This window comes from Paramormyrops kingsleyae, chromosome 22, assembly GCF_048594095.1.
Source record: "Paramormyrops kingsleyae isolate MSU_618 chromosome 22, PKINGS_0.4, whole genome shotgun sequence".
NCBI classification, from domain to species: Eukaryota; Metazoa; Chordata; class Actinopteri; order Osteoglossiformes; family Mormyridae; genus Paramormyrops; species Paramormyrops kingsleyae.
Window position 1 is genome coordinate 2,143,048 of NC_132818.1, and position 7,570 is coordinate 2,150,617.

Sequence of the window (7,570 nt, forward strand, 5' to 3'; positions counted from 1 at the left end):
CTTTCCTTGGTCATACCATAAGCAAAGATGACTTGCTACCAAACGGTGACCACATTACAGCTATTTGTGATGCTCCAGTACCTACAGATGCTGCATCCCTCAGGTCCTTCCTTGAACTGGTATTCCACGTTCGTACAGAACTATGCCACCGTAGTTGAACCAATAAGGGAAGTGCTGCACAAAGCCACATTCACATGGACTGCAGATGCGCAAAATTGCCTCCAGAAAGTTAAAACACTGATTATAGACAGCTCAGCACTCACGCTTTTTGACCCCTCACACCCTACCATACTGTCTACTGATGCCTCAGATTATGGAATTGGCGGTGTCCTTACACAGCTACATCCAGATAACTCCAAAAAAACAGTAGCTTTTGCTTCCTGCATTTCAGTGCATGCAGCGGAAAGGAAGTACTCAGTGGTGGAAAAGGAAGCACTGGCCTGCATCAGTTCCACAGAGCGCTGGAGGACTTACTTATGGGGCACAAAGTGTCAGGGTCAGCCCCTGTTGTCCCACTCTGTGTCCCTTCCCCGTTTGGCCAGCAGGCGTTGCTGGTCATCCCATCTCTTGTGTTGTCAGTCTTTGTGTTTTCCCCTGTTTGGCCCAATACTATCCAAATGCAGCACCGCAATGCCACCACAACACCACTTCTGGGCCACCAGTTGGAAGCCAGCAGTGTTATGCCGGAAGTTACGTCAAAGTAGTGTTGTAGTCAAGACCGCCTAAACCGAGACCAAGACATTGCCGAGACCGGAGGGTATCAAGACCAAGACACTGCCGAGACTTGAGGGTACCAAGACCAAGACCAAGTCCAAGACCAAGACCAAGACACACTAAGGCGAGACCAAGACCAAGACTGGTCGAGACCAAGACCAAGACCAAGACCGAAAACAGACTAGGGCTAGAATCGACATCACATTACCCAGATCAACTGTAGAGAAAAAAGGCATTGCTGTAAAGTGTCATTACTCGTTAAATCAAATTCATGTTATCTTTTCAATTATATTGTCCGTATGTCCATATGTCTCTCATTTAAAATCTCCCAGATTTGTCATAGTTACGAGACCTGATGGAAAATAATATTCTCAGCAATCCTCTCCTATAACCATTTTATCAGACCTCGTCAAGGGAAAGAGATGGGATGTACCAGAAAGATGTTCATATTAAGTCTCTCATACCAGGGACAGAGGCCTCGGGTAAGCTATGAATACAGCTATGTAATGATCCTTTGCTTTGAATTGAAGAGAATGAGCCTCCAGATTGACTTGCACCTCCAAGACCGTGCTTTCTAATCAATGTAAAATACCTAATTTATTTGAATTATAACTATGCTATAGACTTCGCGGACATTTTCGGACATTTTTTTGCCGATGTATGATACGATGTGTATGGTGTTTGTGGACTGTGAAGCACTGGCAGTGTCCGTGGAGAAAATGTATAAAATGTAACGTTTTTGAAATGGATGCATCTGACTGGTTGCATTTGAATTGAGGCGCGTAATAAATAATGATACTGTTCTGTGAGGATGTGCAGTTTTCTCTTTTTTTCCCCATCCCATCGAGACCGCTATGTCCGAGACCAAGACAAGACCGAAACCAAATAGAGTCGAGACCAAGACAAGACCGAGACCAAAGAGTCGAGACCAAGACAAGACCGAGACCACAAAAAATTTGACTCGAGACCGGTCTCGAGACCAAGACCGGTCTCGAGAACTACAACACTACGTCAAAGTCACGTCACCACTGTATTAGGCGCAAGTTTCGTCGCTGCGGTTTCAGAACGGAGTCTTGTATGCCACTACTGTAACCTATGAGAACTGTGTAGAAAGTTATAGTATACTACATTATACTATACTACATTATACTATACTTTATTATATATTATAGAGATAGTGGAAAATGGTATTATACGGATAAATGGTATTATACGGATAGCCGTTACTTTTGTTCAAAACAGTCCTGTGGAAAAGTTTTGAAAGTCAGTTTCGTTCCTTTTTAAGATACAGCATGCATATAAATCTAAATTTTAGTCAACGTAAATAATGGTAAATAGGCTGCATTTATATAGCGCTTTTTTATACTCTTACGAGTACCCAAAGCGCTTTACAATTTATGCCTCGCATTCACCCATCCACACACACATTCACACACCGGTGGCGTGTGTGAACGTGTAAACTTTTTTTATCAAATGTAGTTTTAACAGCAAAGACAGGTCCATCTACAGCCCATAATTAGAAGCATAGCTGCTATGCACAAAGGGAAAGACCACAAAATAATATAAAAAACCTATGTCAAAAACGTCTTCCTCTGTAATAAACCTGCGCTCTTTGGAGTACTTTAGAAAATATTTGTCAGTAAACAGTTCCTTAAAATTTCCCTATATCCAAGATTAAAATCTACCTCACGAAGTATTAGCTGTTAATTAGAAACATCCAGAAAAACTTTTCTTAAAATTAATCTGAAATGAATGTTCATAAAGGCTACACAAAGTCCTGCTTTTAGCTTGTTTTTGCAGAAAAACCTGAACCAACTAGATGATTAGATGGAAGTGCCTGTAGGACAGACTGGTCTGTCTTTGAGAACATGGTACCAAATGACACAAAAAGATCATCAAAACCCAGACTTGAGCAGAGGACCGGAGCATCTAAAGTCCTGTATTGGGCATGACTATTCTGTTTCAACTATTTAATGTAAAGGGTAAGCTCACCCCAAAACCATAGGAATCACAGTAAAAGATGTAGATTTATACAAGAAATGATTTAGTAAAACAATTTAAAACTTGAAGCTCTATTTAATTATGTTTTCTTAAAAATTTACTTTTAAAGGCATTAAAATAAACTAATTAATATGACCTCAAACCAATATTTCAAATGAAGGGGCAGATGCAATAAGATTGCAACAAGTTATATTTTAATGAAAAATACAACAAAAATTAAAACTGTTAAAATAAACAAATTAAATAAACAATGCAATCTATATAAAATTATTCTAAAACTACTCATACATGCAATTAATCTTTAATCGCATTTTGTCCCGACATTCAACAATAAAAAGTTCCATGTCTTCCTGATTCTGAAAGACAAACAAAAACGGTTCTTTGGCCTCAAAGCTTGGGTAATCGTACACCTTTTGCACAGCTCTCCTCTGAGCTTCCTCCTCCATCTCCAGATAGCGTGGCTGGAACACTGCGCCTCTGAAGAGATTGATATTTACCTTCAACCACTCTGCAGCAGTTTGAAGATCTCTTGTTAAAGGTGTCTCCTTAAAAAATAATCATGAACCAAAGAAAACATATTGGTTTGGCCCATGCCTATATAAATGTATAAAACACAAAAGATATTACAACAATACATAGAAATACCTCCTCAATGCTCTCAAGAGTCCCTTTCAAATCAGGGGTCCATGGTGTTTCTGTCCTATAACAAAATATTTACATGTTAACCACACCTACAACAAAACATGATTAAGAAAGTTTGTCCAGTCTTGTGGATTTAAAGACCGTGGCACTGCAGAAAGGGCAATGAAACCAGTCACAACATTTTGTGCACTGGTTAAGCTGTGGAATGCACTGCCCTTTCTGAAATGTGATGTGCTTCTAAAATAAAGACAAAAGGCACAATGGAAAACTGTGATTCTTTCTTTACAACATGAGCAAAATATTTTCATAGCCATTTAGTGGCAATAAATTGCCAAACTCGATGGCCCGTTTATAAATAAAAAGAATCTTTAACTTAATATGCTTCCACAATAGCCTGCAAGATAGCATAAAAAACGCTTGCCAGAATTCGCTAGTTAACCTATCAAACTACTATTATTAACATATACTATTAATAATAACATACTTTGTACATCTAAAATGTTGAAACATGCCACAAACTGCACAGTTTCATATCAGCAATCTAAAACTTAACACAAGACTGAAACTTACCGTACAGTCCTCCGCCATTGTAAATAGTGGTTTGTCCCCGCCCATAAACTTCCGTCCAGAAGCTGGTGGTCTAGAAGTGGTGGCCTAGAAGTGGCGGTGGTGCGGCGCTGCAATTGGACATTTCTCGTTTGGCCACATGGCTCAACGCATTGAGCATGTGTCTGCCTATGATCCCTTTGAATCCAGCCTCCTCTGTTTTTGAGGTTTCGTAGATTTTGTTCCCTTGTGTTTCAATTGTATCAGTTTTCTGTGTTTAATTTGTATAAATATATACAATATATACATATATAAATATATACATAAACATGTAAACTGTCACGCCCAGCTCCGTCCGATCCTAATGTGTGCCACGCCCACCTCGTCACCTCGTGTTCATCCCTGATTGTTCTCACCTGTTGCCTGTTCCGTTTGCCTAGTCTTGTGCATGTAGTGTCCCTGGATGTCTCTGCTAGTTTGATTCTTGCCTATTAAACCCCTGATTACCCGTGAGTACGGCTTGCTCTCCTGCTTCCCTGCTCACCTGCCTGCCGAAACGTGGCATAAACATTTGAGTTGTCCTGTACGTTGCTCTAGAAATAACATTTTTTTTTAAATGTATTGAATAACAAGCATGGTGAGCAATAATAGAAAATATGTTTTTAAATCATGGACAGCTGCATTGCATGCAAACGTTAAACATAAAGCCTCTGGGACGTCAGGGTAATATAAAAAAGGTTTTAGGACATTACTAAATCCTCACAGAGCAAGTCAGCAGCAAGTTCATATTTGGACATGTCATATTCAACTGCATCATCCAAAGTCTCGTTCTCCCCCCAGTAACTGATAACATAAGTACCATCTCCCTTTTTCTTCAATTTCTCAATTTTTCCAGAAAAAAACATTTTAACTTCTTTTTTTTGGTCATAGCAAATGTGGCAAATATGACGTCCTACAACTTTCCCAAATAAAATGTTATCAGCTTCAAGCAAAGTGTTCTTATCTAAATAACTGAACTCTTTAAATATATCAATATGAGGACTTTTCAATTTCTTTTCAACTTTTTTTCTTTCTAATGTCTGTTTCTGCTGAGATTTAGCAGCTATTCTTCACATTATTTCTTCTTTAATTTCAGAAGCTGTTTTCCTGTTTGTCTGTCTTTGCTTTCTAGCATATGACACTGTGCAGCTCTTTTTATTGATTTGTCAAAAGCATTTGACACTGTTGATCATTGTATTTTAAAACTTAGATTACTACAGTCAGGACTCTCCGAGAGAGCAGTGGCATGGTTCTCAAACTACCTCAGTAACAGGTCTCAGTGCATAAAATCTGATGGCTTATGTTCCAACTTTGTTTCGGTGCACAATGGAGTGCCACAGGGTTCTGTATTAGGTCCCCTTCTATTTATTATTTACGTAAATAATCTTAGTCTAAATGTGTCAGATGCAAACTTGCACTTCTATGCTGATGATACAGTTATTTACAGCTGTGGTTTGACTCTTGTCAAAGCCATTGCCTCTTTGCAAAAAGCATTTTTTGCTGTCCAGCACTCATTACTTCAGCTTAAACTTGTTCTCAACGCAGACAAATCAAAGCTCATGCTGTTTTCTAAATCAAGGAAATTGGCCCAAATAACCCCATCAGTAATTACTCTTGATGGTAATAAAATAGAGTTGGTTCATACCTATAAATATCTGGGAATCTTAATTGATGACTCGCTCACTTTCAAACCGCACGTGGAGAATCTTGTGAAAAATTTGAAGTTAAAACTGAGATTTTATTTTCAAAATAAGTTGAGCTTCTCTTTTAATACAAGGAAGCGGCTTGTTGCTGCAACATTCTTGCCTGTGCTGGATTATGGTGATATTCTATATATGAATGCTTCTGCTCAATGTCTTCGAATGGTCGATAATGTGTACCATGCTTCACTGAGGTTCATCACTAACCGTAAATTTCAGACTCACCACTGTGAGTTATATTCTCAGGTAGGATGGCCTGCTTTGGTAAGTCGGAGGAACTCTCACTTATACAGTTTTACATATAAGGCATTACTTGGGATGCTGCCTTCTTATATATGTTCCTTGTTTGCACTGAAATATGCTGGTCGGTATTTTCTTCGTCCGCATGGTTATTTGTTGCTTTCTGTTCCATTTGCCAGAACTGAATTTGGTAAAAGAGCTTTTGTCCATTTCGCATCCTTGGCTTGGAACAAACTGCAGAAGGAATGGAAATTGACTGAACTTATTTCACTAAGTGTCTTTAAATCTAAATTACGAATCCTTGAGGCTAAGTCCATAACATGCAACTGTTTCAATTAGATTAACTGTTATTTTACTTTAAATTTTATTGAATTTTATTTTATTGTATTATTTTACTTACTTTGGTATGTGTGTTGTTGCTGTCTGTGTTTGATTAATTTTTCTGTAACTGTGAGACATTTGCTGTTGCCTATCTTGGCCAGGTCTCCCTTGAAAAAGAGGTTTTTAATCTCAATGGGATCTTCCTGGTTAAATAAAGGTTAATAAATAAATATGACAAAGAAAATAAAAGTAATTTTTCCCGCTTTTCAGGATCAAGGCTGTCGAGGTAGTCACCAGTTTTATTTTTCTGTGCCCTTATTTTTGAAGATATAAAGCAAAGGGTAGAGTGAGGGGCACACGCTTTAGCGGCAGAAAACATGCCCATCACTTCCTCGGCATCAATGTTGTGGCACCTAGAGGATTCAGTTTCTTTAACTAAAACATCAGTGATGTCTAAATTAAAATATCGCTGATATTGCTTTTCAAGCACATTAACAATTAACAATGTTTTCTACTCAACATGGTAGAAAACATAGAAATGTCAGATGGCTCTGCCTGAAGTTTCTGAGTACTTGTGTTTTCAACAAATCTTTGTCAAAAAAATCTTTGTCTGTATTCAATGTTTCCAGAGGGGTATCAACAAACTGTTTTATTTTATCAACAACTTTTTTAATTACTTTGATACCATCAACATGACTTGCAGTTTAGGTAGTAGCAGAGGTGTAAAAAGTGGACATCCATGGCCCAGATAATAATTTGCCAATAAGGCCTAAAATTTCCACCCTTGCAGTTGTTGAGGAAAAATCTTTTAATATGGCTTCTTGCAAGCCACCACATGAAACAGTTCCTGTCTTAAAAAAGTTAAAAAAACATCATAATTACATGTGAGTTGCTCACAAATATTAAATAAAATGTGAAGTCTGTTACCCCTGTATCTTGGTATAAGACCTTTGGGTAAACCAGACTTTTCTAAAAATGAAATAAACCCTTTGGGATCTCCTTTTCCATCTTTATATCTAAATTTCTTGACTGCCAGCACAATGTTGGCAGCAAAACAGTCTGAACCAAGAACACTTCCTTTGACAGATTCAAGCCCTTTAAGGGTTGAACGACAAGAACTGGCGACTGTTTCCAAAGGATGCAAATGGCAATTTAATTCATTAAAGGAAACACCCCAAGCTGCTTCTAATAAAGATATTGTGGAATGGTTAACTGCGACACGATCAGTTAAAGTGTTTTTGACATTGTAAATTAAACGCTGTCGAATATTTTCAAATTCACAGTCATAAAAGGCAGAATATGCTGAAGCAATACAATGAAAAGACTCTTCTATATGTGATTTATAATCTTCTGCAGTGCCACCAGGC

At 38.2% G+C, this 7,570-nt stretch overlaps 1 long non-coding RNA gene across 1 annotated transcript; it reads right to left on the reverse strand.

Moving 5' to 3' along the window:
* Window positions 1–2,892: 2,892 nt before the first annotated feature.
* LOC111854071 (uncharacterized) lies at window positions 2,893–3,417 on the reverse strand. Its single transcript, XR_002840596.2, has 2 exons — window positions 3,361–3,417; window positions 2,893–3,260 (listed from the first exon to the last, which is right to left on the reverse strand). It is a non-coding gene; the product is annotated as an uncharacterized lncRNA (long non-coding RNA).
* Between the last annotated feature and the right edge of the window lie 4,153 nt (window positions 3,418–7,570).